The 18,828-nt window shown below is 53.0% G+C and overlaps 1 long non-coding RNA gene across 1 annotated transcript; it reads right to left on the bottom strand.

Annotated features, from left to right (window-relative positions):
- Window positions 1-2,497: 2,497 nt before the first annotated feature.
- Window positions 2,498-3,801, bottom strand: LOC309833294. Its single transcript, XR_014297743.1, has 3 exons — window positions 3,758-3,801; window positions 2,955-3,043; window positions 2,498-2,788 (listed from the first exon to the last, which is right to left on the bottom strand). It is a non-coding gene; the product is annotated as an uncharacterized lncRNA (long non-coding RNA).
- Window positions 3,802-18,828: the final 15,027 nt, after the last annotated feature.

Genomic DNA, 18,828 nt, shown 5'->3' with positions numbered 1-18,828 from the left:
TGAGGCCACAGTTTGATTTCAGCCTTTATTCCCTTCCCTCTTTCTCTGGGGGCAGGTGAGGGGCAGAGTAGATCCTGGAGGGTCCAACGAGGACCCGTTATCATCTTCTGCCAACCTGAACCCAGTTCTACGGCCATGGAGTCCAGGGCAGCTGAGTTGGAAGGAATCCTAGAGGCCCCAACCTTTGTCCTTTAGGGGGAGAAACTGAGGCCAGAGACAAACTGAGTTGCCCCATGGCACACAGCTGCTTCATGGCAGGATTAGAATCTGGGTTAGGGTTAGGGTTTGTCCCCAAACCCTATCTTGTGCCCATTTGGCTACAGCAGTGGCCTTTCCCCTGATTCCGGGATGCCTGACAGCCCTGTGACAACCTCAGGGCACAAGGCAGGGACAGGGTGACGCAGAAATGGCCAGGACAAGAGTTGGAGAGAGCTGAGATGTAAGACATTTGTCTTGTGTCATGTAAGGGAGAGCCCCGGGCATCTGGGGCAGGGGGGTTGGAGGGAGTTGGAGGGGCATATTCGCGGGGTAAGTACAGACCCTACCATTGACTGAACAGCCGTCATGTGCCACGGATCATGACTGGGGCATTCTGTCTGATTCGCCATCCCTGACAAGTCAGTTTTCTTTTTCTTTTTCTTTTTTTAATGTTTATTTTAAAAAATAAATAAGGGGCTGTGCCTGCTGAAGCCCTGAAGGGCTTTCAGTAGTTGTGGCACACAGGCTCAGTAGTTGTGGCGCACGGGTTTAGTTGCTCCGCGGCATGTGGGATCTTCCCGGACCGGGGCTCAAACCCGTATCCCCTGCATTGGCAGGCAGATTCTTAACCACTGCGCCACCAGGGAAGCCCTGCACCAGGTCTTAGTTGAGGCAGGCGGGCTCCTTAGTTGTGGCTCCAGGGCTCCTTAGTTGTGGCATTCGAACTCTTAGTTGTGGCACGCATGTAAGATCTAGTTCCCTGACCAGAGATTGAACCTGGGTCCCCTGCATTGGGAGTGTGGAGTCTTATCCACTGCACCACCAGGGAAGTCCGCAAGTCAGTTTTCTTATTCTCACTTTCTGGAGCAGAAACTGAGGCTCAGAGAGGATAAGGCTAACTCAGATGAGCCCCAAAGCCCTGGCTCTTCCCCCAAATCTCACAGGGGAGGGGAGAGGAGTAGGCCAGGGGCAGGAGGCTGAGGGTACCCCCAACTGTGGCCCCAAGACACAGCCCTCCCTGGGCGTGGGCAGGTCCAGGAGATGGTAGGGCTGGGGCTGTGAGGGCAGTGGGTGGGCGGGCGTCATTCACCATGTGGGGGTGGGAGCTGAAGGACCAGAGGCAGCAGGCAGAGTGTCATTGTCACCAGTCTCGACTTTGGAGACTGGCGACTGAGTCTGGAAGGCAGCGTACCTGCCTTACACCCTTTCGGGAATTGGCGAAATGAAAGTCGGTCAAGAAATTCCAGAAATAAATGGGCCCCAAGCCCTTTGATCCTGAGACACCGGAGAGCTGGGGGTCATCTGAGGAAGCGTGGAAGCTTCACTAATGACTGGAGGTTCAGCTCTGTTCCAGGCCAAAGGGCAGAGGGAAGGGGAGCCCCTCCCTGGCTGGGCAGCACATAGGCACACAGGCCATCAGATTTGCCATCGCTCTGAAGGGACAGGCACAGGGCCTGAAGCAGCCTGGAAGAGCTAATGGGACCCCGGGAGGGAGGTGGAAGGTGGAGGAGAGGGTGGGCCTGAGCCTCCGAGGAGAAGGGTGCCCTGCTTTCGACTCCAGCCCCAGGGAATGAGACCCCTCTCCCCTCTTCTCAAGCCAGCTTTACTGCCGCTATGGGTACCCCACCAGGTCACAGGGTGCAGGTCATGGACGCAGCTGGGCCAGTGCCCAGTCCCAGGATGGCTGAGAGTTCTTGGGTCTGTGGGTTCACAGGTAAGCACAGCCCCTCTGGTCATCTGGAGTGACCTAGGCCCCTCTCAAGGTCAGCAGGGCAAAGCACTCACTCTTTGGCCTTTCTGGGGGCTCCCCCCCTCCCTGGGCCCTAGGTCCGCTCTCGGCCGCAGAGACCTCAGGCAGAGGTGGGCCCGCCACTGCCCCTGCTTGGAGCAGACAAAGGGCTCACTGCCCCACATGTGGGGCACAGGAAGGGGCCGAGCCTCCAACCTTGGAAGGAGTGCTCTCTTGAGAAGGACCCTCCCAGACATGCAGGCCTGCAACCAGGCCCCTGCCCTGCAGGGGAGGGGAGGAGACCACTCAGGCTACACTCTGCACTTTAAGACTTGCTCTTTTGTTTTGTTTTGTTTTGTTTTTGGCGGTACGCGGGCCTCTCACTGTTGTGGCCTCTCCCGTTGCGGAGCACAGGCTCCGGACGCGCAGGCTCAGCGGACATGGCTCACGGGCCCAGCCGCTGTGCGGCATGTGGGATCTTCCCGGACCGGGGCACGAACCCGTGTCCCCTGCATCGGCAGGCGGACTCTCAACCACTGCGCCACCAGGGAAGCCCTAAGACTTGCTCTTTTATGGTAGGAAATTCCAGAGTGGGTGTCACCATAGAGCAAACAAGATGCCTTGGGGCTCCTGGATGGAGGGCAAGGGAGCAGAGGGTGGTCACAACAGTGGGGATGGGGCAAACCCAGCAGCCCTGAGAGGACTGTCCTTGGGCCCTGACGTCTGATTCCTCTTGGCGGCCCCGGGACCTGTGGAGGGCTCTGTCAGCCGCTATCTCGTCGTCCAGATCTGGGTGAGGGGTGAGAGCTCCTGTCCCCCTCACGGAGCAGCTGTCACCACCGTGGGCCTCTGAATGTGGAGCTGGGGGGTGGGAGAGAGGAGGTACCGCTGAGGGGCCAGTAGTGATGGCTGCGTCCCCGGGGAGCGACCTGCCCTCTGGGCCGAGGGTGCCCCGCCCTCCCCAGGCAGCCCCAGGGGTGGGGGACAGGGGAGCAGCCCCTAGCTGGGGGGGTAGCTCCTGAGTCACCTCTGGGCTGGGGTCCCCGCTCTGCAGGGACGGCTGGAAGTGTCTGGAGACATTTTCAAGGCCAAACGTGTCCCCCTGCGGATTCGGACCTGCAGGGAGAGGTACTGGGGTGAGAGCGAGCCTGGGGGAAGCCAAAGACACCCAGAGGAGGGTTTTTTTCCAGTAAAAGGACCAGCTCTGAAGAGTCAGCCCCAGAGCTGCCCTAAACTCCCTTCCCACTGCCCATCCGTCCTCCCAGCAGCACAGCTTGTCTGAGGCTCGGGAGGGGACCTGGGGAGCTGGCCCAGGGTCACGCGGACACAGGAGGGCACCAGAGCGGCAGCCCTCCGACATGCTCTGGGGTCAAAAGTCGTGGCTGGTGAGCAGGGGCCCCAGGCCCAGGGGCCGCTGGGTCTGGATGGGGCAGGAGGACGGGACTGCTTGCGGTCACCGTGCACACTTCCTCATGGCAACGGTAGCCACAGCAGACACAAAGCAGCTGCGCCTGGAATCTCTTGTTTGAGTTGGCACGTGTCCAGCACCCACTGTGCCCATCTTGCAGACAGACTTCCTCCTCGGCCTCCGGGCCCCAGGCTCCGGGTCCTCCTGGCATCTTCCAGAACATTCCTCTGCTGCTTCCTTCAAGATCCCCCGCGCGGCCCTCCACCTGCCCTCCTCGCCCACTGTCTCCCCACCGTGGGCTAGGCTGACCCCCAGTGCTGCCCACAGGCCGCAGGCCTGTCCCCAGGCTTCGGACTGGCCAGATCTGGGGTGCTTCCCCCTCCCTGTACCCTGCCCTCCCACCCCCGCCCAGCGCGACCCACCTGCTGCTTCTCCCCACTGCGCCCCGTCATCCCGGCCCAGAGCCTGCAAACAACACGCCCTGCCTGACTCACTGGCATCTGAGCTATGTCATCTGCTGTCCACGCCTCCCGGTCTATGCCACCCCCACTCAGCCTCATCGTCCCTCACCTGTGGTGCTTCTCCCTCCCTGGACTCCCCACTTTCATGCTGTTCCGCTTAGATCCTCCTGAGTGAGCTGCTCAAAACGAAGTCTGGTCCCCCTCCCTTAAAGCCCCTCCTGTGTGTCCCCCCATCATGGCCCACTGACCAGCCTTGACCTGGCCCTGTCATTCTCCCGTCCCACTGACCCGCCCTTGGGGGTTCAGACCCCCCCACAGACCGTGCTCTTTCCCACCTCCATGTCCTTTCTTAAGTAGGGACCCCTGCCGGGAAAGCCCTTTCCCTTCCCATCGTGGGACAAGGCCTCGCTGCCCACTGGGCTGTATGTTCATGGGAGCAGGAAACACATGGCTAACTCCCCACCACTGCCCTGGCTCTCAGCTCAGGGGATGCCCCTCCGCAGTCTTGTCTGACCCCCGCCCCACTCTGGGCTGGTGCAGGTACATCTATGCCCCGTCAAGCCCTGGCCGTGGCCCTATCATCCTATTAACTGTGTGCGTCTGGTGTGCTGGGGGTGGCCTCCGGGGGCAGGATCAGGCTCTCAGCCATCCCTGGAATCCCTCCATCATGTTTGTCAGGAAGTACTGGGAAGGGTTTTCCACCGCAGCTGGGTGCAGGGCCGGGAGCAGCTCTGGGAGCCAGAGCAGGCTGAACCCATGCGGAGCTCCATGGACGGGCAGCTCATGAACCGGATTTTGGAAACGGTGGGATGCGGGTGCGCAGAGACTCAGACCACCGGAAGCAGCCCAGTCTATGCAAAGGCATGGGCCACAGACTGGAGTGCACGGAACTTGACGGGGAGGAGCGAGAAAAGGCCGGAGGGTCAGCAGGGGCTGCCCGTGGAGGCTCGGGGTCAGGAGGCTGCAGAGGAGCCTGGCTTCTGCAGCAGAGGTGGGGCGACCTGGCAGGATGTGCGCACGTGTCACCCACAGCCCCACTGAGCCCGACTTTGGCACTTCTACACCCTCCAGCCTGCCCCGTCCTGGCCCCTGACGAGATCTACCTTCCCAGACGCCGGCGCTCTGGAAGCTGACAAGGACATCTTCTTCTTGCCAGTCTCGAGACAGGTTGTTCTCTTGCCTGCCAACAGAAATGCCGTGAGCAGCTCATGGCAGAGAGGCGGGGGAGGGGGCTCAGAGGCCTCTGAACCTCGGGCTTCCGGAAGGGGCTGTCCTGGCCAAGCCCTGAGTCAGGGAGGAGACTGCCCCCAGCGACAGCGGCAGAAAACAAAAAGCATTCCTGGGGATGTCACCACGGCCTGGCCCCCCCTAACTCCTCAGTGGGCCTCAGTGTCCTTATCTGTGAGATGGGGGCATTGGGCTAGAGTCAGGGCAGTTCCCTTCGATTGCCGGCCAGGTGCTGTGCTGAGCATTACTCAACCTTCTCAGGTGGGTCTTATGCATTTTACAATTGGGGGAAAGCGACGCGGTCTTTCCCAGTGTCCGAGTGTGACGGTGTTGCTCTAGGGAAGCCAAGGTGATAAGAAGCACCAGGTAATTTCATTACATAATCCAATTCCAGTACATATGTTTTTGTTTCCATTTCTCTGCCAAACAGACATGTCCTGTCAGATCAGCAGGCTGCCCTGGGCCTCAGCTGACTGCTCAGCTGGAAGGAGCAGAGCCTCAGGTTATTCTGACTGTGGTCCCCTCTCCCCAGGCCCCGCCCCAGCCCCAGAAGCTCACCTGTGCAGTTTTCTCTGGGATTGGCTGAGTGAGATGGCCAGGACCACCACCGAGACCACCAGTAGCACCACCACGGCCCCTACGATCCCATACGCCATGCTCTTGCTGGTGCTGAATTCACAGCTTTCTCCCCAGTGCCAGTGTCCGAGTTCAGGCACCTGGGGACACACACAAGCTCAGGCCAGCCCACCAGCATCCCTCACCCACCCAGTCTCCCGAAAGAAAAAAATTAATGTCAAAGCACAGGAAACCAGCTCTCCCTCTGAGGACAGTTGCCGGGTGCTCTCCCTGACTCTCAAGGCTAAGGGGCGGGGAGGGTGTGCAGGGACCACAGATCTGCGGAGCAGGAATTCAGAATCCGAGAGCGCCGGTACCTCGTCCCAAACACGTGATGTTCACCCATCTAAACACTAAGTAGTTGGCACTTTGACAGCCTGTTACCGTGTTTTATATTTTGTACTTTAATTTATGATCTCCCGAATGTAGCGTCCCAGCTACAGCGGGAGGTGATAATGGCACGGTGGCTGGGATGACGTCAGGGAAACGAATGACAGATGGAGATAGAGATCCATGGATACAGATTTGGAAATTGGTAACTGGAACTTTTTCAGGAAGGGGCTTGTTCAGTGCTACGATGCCTGTGTCTGTAATCTGCACCTCCCTCTCCCTCTGGTGGGGTGGAAGATGGGAGACCTGGGTAGAAGAAAGAGGGGTGTAGAGGAGGGGGGAGGGGGTGCCTGGCGAGCTCTGCCCACTCCCACCCTGCCGCCTTGGGTGACTGTCGGGGAGAGTGGAGCCCTGCCACCAGAGAGGGTAGAGGCTCACAGGCAACGGGGGCCACTTCGCTGAAGCTGGCACCTGCCGTGGTGACAGTTCATTTGCGACTTCGTCCCCAGGGTGCACTTGGTCACACAGGCCAGCTTCCCATTCAGATCATCCACGTAGTAGAATTGGGTGAATTCCTTCGCAACTTTCTGAGTGCATTGCCCTGGGGGTGGGGGGCGGGCAGGAAGCGTCAGCCTGGTGAACACGCCCTCTAGCCCTCAGGTTTACCATCCACACACTGCGGAGCTGCTTACCTTGCAGGTCAAAGCCGAGCTTCACGGTCTCATTCACGAAGGTGTCCTTCTCATTGTAGCACAGGAATGAGATGTCTGCCCAGGGTGGTGGGAAAGAACAAAATAGATATGGCGCCTCTGCCCCCTGGGGGCAGCCAGCCTTCCCCTCCTCCTTGCTGGGAACAAGGCTAGTAGGATCTTGGCCATCCCCAGATGCAGCTGGGCCTGTGAGCTTGCTCAGATGGGGACATTAGGGCTGGTGACAACCTCAGCCCGGGACTGGGAGGGACTGCTGGCAGCAGCACAGAGTCTGCGGAAGGTATCCGGGCTTGACTGCTGGGGAGGGAGGTCTCTGGAGCTCCGGAAGAGAGGAGAGAGGTGAGGTGTGGGGATGGGGCTGAGACCTCCCTAAGCGACCCCTCCCATCCTTTCCCCACCAACATCAAGGGGTTTTAGATGGGCTTACTTTTGCACGCTTCAGAATTACCGGGTAGCTTTCCGGTCTCATTCATAACCTTGGCCTTTATGATCTTAGTGAGGTTTGCAAACAGCTCCTGAAACTCTGAAGTGAAGTTTGCCTCCATGACGACTTCATGTTCCACCACGACGCTGCCTTTGCTGGAATTAGGAATCGTCAGCTACCCTGTGTTGCCCGCCCTCCCAGCAAGCAGGGCCCAAGAAGCAAGAGAGGTGATGAGAAACAATTAGCCATATGTCCCAGAGGCAGGACAGAATAGAGACTCTTCCCTCCAGCAGGTAACAACCTAGAGGGAGGCTACAGAGTAAACCTGTGATAACAATATATGCCAATGGGTGGAATTCATTCCTAAAAATGGAAGCTGTTGGGCAAAGATGTGGAGAAATTAAACCCTCGTGCATCGTTGGTGGGAATGTAGAATGGTGCGGCCACTGTGGAAAACAGTATGATGGTTCCTCAAAAACTTAAAAACAGAATAACCATAGGGTCCAGCAATTCCACCTCTGGGCATCTAGCCCAAAGAATTGAAAGCAGAGGCAGGAAGAAATATTTGTACACCCATGTTCATCGCAGTGTTATTCATAAAAACTAAACGGTGAAAGCAATTTAAGTGCCCATCAGTGGATGAATGAATAAACAAAATGTAGTCTGTACCTACAATGGAATATTATTCAGCCTCAAAAAGGAAGGAAATTTTGAGACATGCTACAACATGCATGAACCTTGAGGACATTATGCTAAGTGAAAGCCAGTCGCAAAAAAACAACTACTCTATGAGTATTTATGAGTCGTAATATGAGGTCCCTGGAGTAATCAAATTTGTAGAGACAGAAGGTAACGTGGTAGTTGCCAGGGGTGGGATGAGGAGGAATTGGGAGTTATTGTTGAATGGCGACAGAGCTTCAGTTTGGGAAGATGAAAAGGTTCTGGAGAAGGACGGTGGTGGTTGCACAACAATGTGGATGGACTTAACGCTGCTGAACCGTACACTTAAAATGGCGAATTCAGTGGTTAATGGCAGACTTTATGTTATGGGTATTTTACTACAATGAAAAAATTTTTAATTAAAAAATGTAAAGTAGAAGCTATTGGATTATATTTTCAAAACCAAAGAAGTAAGCGTTCAGAAATGAAGAAACGTGAAGCTGCCTTAGAAACGTTGGATTTCAACCCAGAAGCTTCTTGTTAGACAGTCAGCAATGCTCTCAGAAGAGAGGACTTGAGACAAGGTCCATCACTAGTCACAGCCATTGTGACAGAGAAGTCAGGAGCAGGACCCAGGAGGACTTGAAACAACAAAATCCTGAGCCAGAAGGGAGATGGAGACAATGGCTCTGATGCTGGGTGGGGGTGGAGGACACTAGGCTATGGAACCCAAAGGGCCCTGGACATGTTGGGACCTGACACCCCCAGGCTCCCTTCCCACCCCTCTGTCTGCTTCTTTGCACTCTCCTCTCAGAGTTCTGATTCTCCTGCCTATCCTTTCAATGTTGGGGCTTCCCATGCTCCTTCCCTGGTACATCTTTGCTTTTGTGCTGTGACGACGGCCCCGGCCATCTGGTCTACTCCCAGGGCTTCCAGCGATGTCTATCTAGGGATGCCAACACCAGTGCCTCCACTGTAGACCCTTCCTATCCCATGTTTGACCATCAGCTGCTCCATCACTCAGCCACTCCACGTGGCTGGGCCCCCAGGCCAAACTCATCATCTTCGTCTCCCATTCTGCTCTTCCTTATGTTCCTCATTTCAGCAAAGGGCACCCCGCATTCCCAGAAGCCCAGAAATCTGGTGTCATTCCTCCTTTTCTCAAAACACCCATCAAACTCCCATGATCTGCTGGTCCTGCCCCCTAAAGACCTTTCACACTGGATACTTTTCTTCTTCATTATCACCTCTCAGGTCCAGGCTGCTATCATCTCCCTCCTCTGTCCACCCATTCTCAGCCCTGTAGCCAAATTGAGTTGTCTGCAGTGCAAATCGTATACTATCCCAATGGGCCACAATTGCTGATGCTTCACATCTAAATAGCTTGGCACAGGTTTCCTTTCTAACCTCCTCTCCCACCATGACCCCTTTGTCCTCAAGCAGCCAAGTGTGCTTTATGTTCTTGGAATCTACCCTCCTTTCTCTCACCTCTAGGCTCATCGTCATTGATTTCCTCTTGTAACACTCTCCTCCTCCTTTCCTTCTACTTGGCTCATTTCTCCTCATCCTTCAAGCCTCAGCTTAGCTGTCACTTCCTCCAGGAGGATTTCCCTCCATCTCACTGAGTTTGCATTCAGGACCTCTCCCACTGCACCTTGTGTGTCCCTTACCATAATTCTAGACAGACTGCACAGCCATTCTGCTACCTGTGTTCTGCCACTCTAAGCTCCATGAAGACCAGAACCGCTGTGCTCCCAGCACCTAGCACAGGGTAGGCTTTCAATACTAGTTTGTTACTTGGATGAGTGCTGAATGAATGAATGCGTGGTCTCAGAGCCCTCAGGTGTTGCCTTCTAGCTGGGGGCCTTTTTGACCCAGCCAGGTACTGATACTCGAATCATTCATGATAGGAGGAGACAGGAGAGCAGGCAAGAGAGAAGGAGCTTCCCATCGTCTATAAATCTCTCCACCCCCATACTCACAGTAGTTTCCTAATGATCACGCCTCTGTATTGTGGAAAGTCTTCGCTCCTGTAAGCTTTATCCATCTGAAAGAAACAAGACAGCTGAGCTCATAGAAGCCTGGAGTGTGCAGCAGCCCCTGTTCTCCTTCCCCAAGGAGCCCCTGTATTAGCCCATAGGAAAGAAGGAAGGGAAGGCAGAGGGATGTTCCCTCTTCCAGGATGTGTTGGAGGGGTATGGCTCAAGGAAGGAGGCTCTCAGAGGAACCGCCCCCCTCTCAGGACTTAGGCTGAAGGGACCCAAGAGCTGAGAAGCCCTGAACAGTAAGTCAAGATGAGCCCTGGCATCCCCTCTCACATTGGTGAATCTAGGCTTCCTCTGCTCTTACCTGACTCTTGAATAGTTGAACAAAATTCAGGTATGTATGGGAGGATATGTTATTTCGGTCTTCTGTGAAATTTCTGTTAGTTACTTTCACTCTCAGTTCTACAGTGGCAGTGATTTTTTCTGGGACTTCTGTGGGAAGAGGACACATTATGCATGAGACAGCAACCTCCCAGTAATGCCTTGCAGGATTAGTTAATTCTTCATCTATTGGTTTTGGGGAAGTAGAGGAAGTGCGTAGGAGGGAGGATGGAAACTCAGAAGGCAGGTAGGAGTTGCTGAAACTTCTGCCCCTTGCCTCTGTATACCAGGAAGAGCTAGTGGCCAGGATCACAACCCAGTGAGACCTAAATGGAGGCCTCTAGATGATCATCCTGATGAGAGAGGCAGGTTAGCTAGTGAAAAGGACCCAGAAGGGGGAGGCAGAAGGTCCATGTTCTACCTGCGTTTTGGTCTGGGTGAAAGTCACATTTTCTCCTCTACCTGCACAATTAAGCAGTGGTAGCAAACGATCCTTCCAGTGCTGCCCTCCTATTTTAAGTGGTTAAGGGATGTGGGGAGGATCTACAAGTCTCAGGAAAGGTCTTTACCTATGAATAAGTATTCCAAGAGGGACTGACACTGGTAACCAAAGTAGCCTTCGGTACAGGCACATTCTTCTCCGTTCCAAGTGGCCCCATTGTAGCACTGCCCTGAGAAGGGGTAGAACATTCACAGAGGTTACCATGGAAGCCCAAAACACAAAAACATTGACTCCTATTCCAAGTCCCATCGTTCAGACACTGCATTGAAAGATGGGGATGGGACCAGATGATCATGCAGCAACCAAGATCCATTTGTCACCACCTCAACCCCCAGGAGAGAGTAGGGAAAGGAAGAGGGACAACAGAGAGGAAGGGAGCAAGAGATAAAAGAGGACACACAAAGGGGCTTCCCTGGTGGCGCAGTGGTTGGGAGTCCGCCTGCCAATGCAGGGGGCACGAGTTTGAGCCCTGGTCTGGGAAGATCCCACGTGCCGTGGAGCAACTAAGCCCGTGTGCCACAACTACTGAGCCCGCGAGCCACAGCTACTGAAGCCCGTGTGCCTAGAGCCCGTGCTCCGTGACAGGAGAGGCCCACACACCGCAGCGAAGAGTAGCCCTGGTTCGCCACAGCTAGAGAAAGCCTGCGTGCATCAGGAAAGACCCAAAGCAGCCAAAAATAAAATAAATAAATTTAAAAAAAATAGAGGACACGCAAAGAAAACAAGGGCCCTACAAATCAAAAGGGAGCAACATCATCTGCATGGATGATGTACATTGGTAACAAAAAGGCACTGGAAGTGTGGAACAAGATCACAAGGAGTACAAAACTGATTAGCTGATAAGGGAAGATGAGCAGGAGGAACCCATAGAGTGACAAACAAGGAGACTTACTTGTTGTCATAGCTGGAGAGTGGGTTGTCATCACAGCTGTGTGTGTACCAGTGAGTGGGGGACGCAGAGTTGAAATGGTACTGAAACCAGGGACTGGAGCACCAGTGGAGCCAGGTGAAGTGGAGGACAGAGGAGGAGAAAAGCCAGAAGTTGACTCCTCTTTGGCAGTCATGGTGATAGGTTCTGAGACCACAATGTGGGTAGAGATCTCACTGGGGCTTAATGCGGAAGGACTTGCATTGTATGTACTATGCAAAGAAGGGGTAGAGAATGATGGTGTGGACCCCTCTGTGGAGGTTGTGTAGAAAGTGGATCCTGGAGGAGAAGATGTGGTCATGTGTCCCTAACCACCAGAAGTGATTAAGGATTCTCTAGGCCTTGATGTGGAAGCAGAAATTTCATTCCCTTCAGTAACAGTGCTGTTCAAGGTACCTGTAGGTTTTGATGAATCAGGAGTAGAGGTAGAAAATGTGGTTTCCTTGGTGAGGCCTGTGGTTGTCTGTGCAGAGACAGAGGGGGTGGTAAACAGCTGGCTGGAGCTTGAAGAGGAAGCAACGCTACCATAATGCCCAGGATAGGAAGTTCCAGACGAAATGGTTGATTTAGATGATTTGGAAATTGTCGTGAGGACCGAGGGCATTTCAGTAATTGCTGTTGTGTTGTGTCCAGTGCTGGAGGTGGTGGTAGAAAGTTGCTCAGAACTTAAAGGTGTAGAAGATGAGGAATAAGAGGAGAGTGTGTGTGTTGATGGCGCTGAGAGAGTCGTGGACACAGTGGTTTCAATATAAAATGTCGTTGTTTGTTCATCACCACTGGATGTGGTAATGGATTCAACTGGACGTGAAGTGGACACAAGACTTCCATCCCCTTTAGAAACTGTTGTTGTAGGTGAGTCCATGAGCTGAGGAGAATCAGATATGGTGTTGTGATCTGTGGTTTTCTGAGTAACAACAGTGGCAGTCTGTCTTGATCCAGCTGGGCCAGTGAATGTCTCTCCATTGCTTGATGGGGCTGTAGAAATCCCAGCAACTGTGGTGTGGAAACCCTCAGAAAAGACTGTGGATTCAGACCATTTAGAAGTGGTGGTGGAACTCCCAGTGGCTGTGGTGTGGGAACCCTCAGAAGACGCTGAGAATTCAGTCCCATCAAAAGTGGTGGTGGAACTCCCAGGCCCTGTGATTGGGGAACCCTCAGAAGAGACTGTGGATTCAGACCAACCAGAGTTGGTGGTGGAACTCTGAAGGCCTGTGGTTGGGGAAGCCTCAGAAGAGACGGTGGATTCAGACCAACCAGAATTTGTGAGGGAACTCCCAGAGGCTGTGGTGAGGAAATGCTCAGAGGAGACTGTGGATTCAGACCAACCAGAAGTGGTAGTGAAACTCCAAGGGCCTGTGGTGTGGGAACCCTCAGAAGACACTGTAGATTCAGACCAACCAGAAGTGGCGGTGGAACTCCAAGGGCCTGTTGTTTGGGAACCCCCATAAGAGACTGTGGAATCAGACCAACCTGAAGTGGTGGCAGAACTCCAAGGGCCTGTGGTGGGGGACTCCTCAGAAGAGACTGTGGATTCAGACCAACCAGAAGTGGTGGTGGAACTCCCATCAACTGTGGTGGGGAAGCCCTCAGAAGACACTCTGGATTTAGACCAACCATATGTTGTGGTGGAATTCTGAAGACCTGCGGTGTGGGAACCCTCAGAAAAGACTGTGGATTCAGACCAACCAGAATTGGTGGCAGAACTCTGAAGGCCTGTGGTTGGGGAAGCCTCAGAAGAGAGAGTGGATTCAGACCAACCAGAATTGGTGGGGAAACTCCCGGAGGCTGTGGTGAGGAAACCCTCAGAGGAGACTGTGGATCCAGACCAACCAGAAGCAGTGGTGGAACTACCAACATATGTGGTGTGGAAACTCTCAGAAGATACTGTGGATTCAGACCAACCAGACATGGTGGTGGAACTCTGAAGTCCTGTGTTTGGGGAACCCTCAGAAGAGACAGTGGATTCAGACCAACCAGGAGTGGTGGTGAAGCTCCAAGGGCCTGTAGTGTGGGAACCCTCAGAAGACACTGTGGATTCAGATCTACCAGAAGTGGTGGAGGAAATCCAAGGGCCTGTGGTGGGGGAATCCTCAGAAGAGACCTTTGGATTCAGACCCACCAGAAGTGGTGGTGGAACTCCCAGAGCCTCTGGTGTGGGAACCCTCAGAAGAGATGGCAGATTCAGACCAACCAGAAGTGATGGTTAAACTTGCAGCGCCTGTGGTGTGGGAACCCTCAGAAGAGACTGTGGATTCAGACCATCCAGAATTTGCGGGGGAATTCCCATCCCCTGTGGTTGGGGAACCCTCAGTAGAGACTGTGGATTCAGACCAACCTGAAGTGGTGGCAGAACTCCAAGGGCCTGTGGTGGGGGAATCCTCAGAAGACACTGTGGATTCAGACCCACCAGAAGTGGTAGTGGAACTCCCAGAGCCTGTGGTTGGGGAACCCTCATAAGAAAGTGTGGATTCAGACCAACCAGATGTGGTGGTGGAGCTCCCAGTGGCTGTGGTGAGGGAACCCTCAGAGGAGACTGTGGACTCAGACCAACCAGAATTTGGGGGGGAACTTCCATCCCCTCTGGTGGGGGAACCCTCAGAAGAGACTGTGGATTCAGTCCAGCCCAAAGTGGTGGTGGAACTCTGAAGGTCTGTGATGTAGGAACCCTCAGAAGAGATGGTGGATTCTGACCAAGTGGAAGTCATGGTGGAACTCACAGTGCTTTCGCTGGAAGCAGAACTTGGATTGCAAGTTGTGGATGTCTCTCCTGGAATAAAATAAGTGGTAGACAGTTGATGAGGACTTGAAGGGGATGCAGTTCTTCCATCACTTTCGGTATAGGTGGTCGGAGGACTGTTGTTAACAAATCTGAAACGTGTCTAGAGAATTGTTTCTTTAGTGAATGTCATGGCTGTTTGTCCAAAGACTTGAGTGGTGGTTGATTCACCAGAACCAGAAGGTGATGAAGCTCTTATATCATCAGTAGTATGGAAGGTGGCAGATGGAACTGATAACTCTTAGAGTATTGTAGGAAAAGTGGATTGCCCGGTAGTAATTATGGCTGACGGTCCATCACCACTAGAAGTGTATAGGAGTCACCGGGACTTGTTTTGTGGACATTCTTGGTTAAGGTGTTTGCAGATGACACCGTGAATTGGGAAAACTCAGAGATGATACTTTGGTATGTGATTTTGTTACTGAGTTTAATGGCAGTCCGTCCCAGGCTGCCTGGGACATAGCTTGTCAGCCTATGACACTGAAGCATGGCTTTCCTTTTCAGGGGTATAGGATGCCCCTATGTCAGGGGCATCTGTAGATATGGATAATTTACCAATGGTGATCTAGACCTTTGTCTCTTCTGTTGAGTATAGTAGTTTATTTATAGGGCAAAGTATCACTAGCTAATATTCTGGGGGTTAATGTGATTTATGACTTGAATTGTTAGTTGTATGGCTGTGGATTTTGACAAATCTGTATGTTCCTATATATGCACATATATACATACACACACATATATACATATATACACATATATACGTGTACATGATTTTTCTCAACCCACAGTGTCATCTGCAAACACCTTAAATAAGAATGCCTCCGTATCAAATATATATGTATACTGTTACCCAATATTGCCTGTACATTCCTCCCAGGCACCCAGAGACATGTTCATTTCCTTTGGCACTCTGCATAAATTCAAGCTGATATTAGTACTCACATCCCCCCTGCACATTCCTTTTGCCCCTCACATCCTGTGATCTGCAGGCCACACACTCCCCTTCCGTCATGTGGCTGACACTTAGTCTGACAAATCTCTCTTCACAACCCTTTACATGTGAGATTCCTCCTCTACCCCAGCACTTCCCACTGACCCAGGAGGAACAGGAGAGCTAAGGCCGTCACCCATTACTGTGGATAATTCATCCCCTGTCCTTTCTCTCCAGATATACTTACACAGAGGCTAGCCACTCTACCTGGAATACTACCACCACTACCTGGCTGTCCTGGGACCCCGGCGACTGCCCAGATGAGCTGTTCCTCCACCCTGGTCCCACAGCCCACTCGATGGGCTGCAGCTCTCTGATAATGGGAGCTGGGCTTGCACCCTGGGACTGGAGGGCTTCTTCTGTGTTCTCTGTGCCACTAAGAACATGTGACTGCACATGTGAGACTCTATTTTCCTATGGAAGTTGGGACTATAATCTCTGGCTCCTCTTCACCCTGCCTATAAGACGAATAAGATGGAATATGGATAGAATCTTTGTGACAATTGTGCCATAAATCTAGGGATTATTAGGAATTCCACAGGATGGTGTATAGAAACCTCCTTGAGAGGGCAGGGCATGTGACCTCCTGTCCCTCCTGTTGGTCCCCCACTCCTCTGCAAGGATGCCCTGGGGCTTCATCTTTCTCACCTCTCAGGAAGGTGGACTTTGGCCCCTGGCAGAGAGGACTGTGGAGGCCGTCAAGGCAGTGGCACCCTCCACCCTCCCAGACGCTCCCATTTTCACAGGGTCCTAAAAGAGGCAGACAGTCACAGGGAGAGGCCAGGAGCTGGACCAGGATTGGAGGCCCCGGTAGTGGACAATTAGCGAAGATATGTCATTCACACCAACAGTTCTGGATCGTTGGCTTTGCAGAGCTACCATCAGAACATTAAGGGAGAGACTTCCCTGGTGGTCCAGTGACTAAGACTCCATGGTCCCAATGCAGGGGTCCCAGGTTCGATCCCTGGTCAGGGAACTAGATCCCGCGTGCCGCAACTAAGACCAGGAGCAGGCAGATAAAAAAAAAATTTTAAAAAGAAAAAGAACATTAGGGGAAGAGTGATATCAAATCGTTGATTAAGGCAGTTCGGGTCAAAGGTGGCATAATGCCTATGATTTGTGGAATTCTAAAGTAATGTAAAAAATTGACAAGATTGCTTGGTTGTTTTTAAGTCAGTAGATATGTTTGTTTTGCCCAATTCTCCTGCCTACGGAGTTAGGTTTTGCCTAATTCAGCATGGGGAAGAGAAGCGGCTGAGCTGAGAGGCTGCCAAGGGTGGAGGTGGGGCCTCCCTGGGGCTCGGGTATGAAGAGGCTCAGAGAGAGAGAGAGAGAGAGAGAGAGAGAGAGAGACCACACATGGGGCCTCTGGTCAACCCAAAGCAGAGGGTAGCAGGGCTCAGAGTAAACCCAGGCTGGCGGACAAATGAGCCCCTACCCCTCACGGGGTGTCCTGGCCCCCCAGTGCAATTCGGGGGCAGTCAAGGCCCATTTGAAGGGACAGTGGGAGTCAACAGGGTGGGAGAGGGAGGGAACCACCCTTCTGCCTTTCTCAGAAGGCTTTGAAAAGAAAGTAATATCGAAGCTGTCTTTTTCCCTTCTTCTTTAAAAAGAAGGGGTTTTGTGGACTTAGGCATTACAAATTTTACTGGACTTTTTAAGTTATAAAAGTAGACTATTTTTGCTGAGAAAGTCAAACAATGAGAAAGCATATAAAGGCAATTTATGATCGTGTCCCTAACTGAGTCACAAAGAATAAATAGGGGTGGGGAGAAGTGACATTTATTGGCGGCCTATCAAATTCCTGTGTAGCCATATCACAACTGTAACTCAATGACTGTGTATGTAATTCCCTTTGCCCCTCTCTGAGCACATAGAGAACATTTCTGCCCCATTCAGCCTGAACCAGAGTGGCTGCTCCATGAGCACGTCTTGAGTAAAGGAGAGAATGAATACTGGAACGTCTACCTGACACTTCTTCTTAGTTATTTAATGTAACCCTGGGAGGTAGACATGAATATTCCTGTTTCACACCTGAATTGAGGGTCTAAGGGTTAAATATTTTCTGAGTTCACCCAGCTGGAAGGTAGAATTCAAGCACAATCTGAGGGTAGCTTTTACTTTTAGCACAAGGAAAGGGTTAAATACTTTCCAAGTTCACCCAGCTGGTTAGGTAGAATTCAAGCACAGTCTGAAGGTAGGTTTTACTTTTAGCACAAGAAAAGGGTTTCTCGAGTGGCGAAGAGCAAAGAAAACGTTTCAGGCGGGGGGAACAGCATGTGTGGAAGCTCAGAGTACATGTTTGGTGCAGAGCTAAATACTGAGAGACCAGAGGGGGCAGAAGGAAGGCTGGCAAGGTGGGTGTGAAGCCAGCTCTGGACTTGACTCAGCAACAGTGGAGAACATCCAGCAAAAGGCCATGATCACAGCTGTGCCTTAGGAGCAGAGCCCTGGAGTGAAGGGCAGTGAGGGCAGAGGCATGGAGATTGACTGATGAGCCCACGGCAGTTACATAGTGGGACGCCGGGGGTCCCAGTGAAGGCCAGGACACTCGTTGGAATGGCCTCTGGACAGGCTGTCTTTGGTCTTTATTCCTGAATTCACACCATTTACTCCCTTTTACTGCCACCCACGTCTTCGCTATAGTTGCCGACCAGCTTGAGTGCCCAAATCCCTGTCCTTTTCACCAGGCTGCCCTTCCTCCTGGAATTTCTCATCTCCTTCAGGTCCTAAGACACCACTGCCTCCTAACCACCCTTCTCCTCCCTGGTGCTGTTCTTTCCTGCTCACTGTCTAACTGAGACCCTCAAGATAAAGGCTCTGGGGCTTCCCTGGTGGCGCAGTGGTTGAGAGTCCGCCTGCCAATGCAGGGGACACGGGTTCGTGCCCTGGTCTGGGGGGATCCCACACGCCGCGGAGCGGCTGGGCCCGTGAGCCATGGCCGCTGAGCCTGCGCGTCCGGAGCCTGTGCTCCGCAACGGGAGAGGCCACAACAGTGAGAGGCCCGTGTACCGCAAGATAAGGGCTCTGCCGTATCCCCCACCTCCCCGGCAGCAGCCCTGTCCATGCCCAAGGCTTTCACTCATTTCTGGGAGGGACAAGAAAAAGGCACCCTAGACTGTGCCCTGTGAAGAGCTTCAGAACCTTCCCAGCCTGAGATTCCGGTGGTCATGTCATCCCCAAAGGATGCGTCAGAGAAGTTGAGCAAACTCCTTCCCAGAGTCAACCTCCAGGGTCAGAAGATGTTCCACCAGGAAGCTGAGCAAAGGAAAAACACAGACGTTCTCCACAGAAACAATGTACATGGCCAATAAGCCTATGAGAAGAGAATGGTCAACTTCACTGGTAAGCGTATCACGTTGCACCCCCCTCTGTGATGTTAAGTAACGTAGCTGCTATTGGTTGGGGAATAAGATGCTGATGGACGTTAGCTTAGTGTCATATTCCTAAAGGATAATTTTGAAAATGTGCATCAGGGATCGTGGCAGAGTCATACCATTTTA

This window comes from Grampus griseus, assembly GCF_964374135.1.
Source record: "Grampus griseus genome assembly, chromosome: 14".
NCBI lineage: Eukaryota > Metazoa > Chordata > Mammalia > Artiodactyla > Delphinidae > Grampus > Grampus griseus.
Note: the sequence above shows the minus strand (reverse complement) of the source record. Positions and strands in the feature narration are given on the sequence as shown.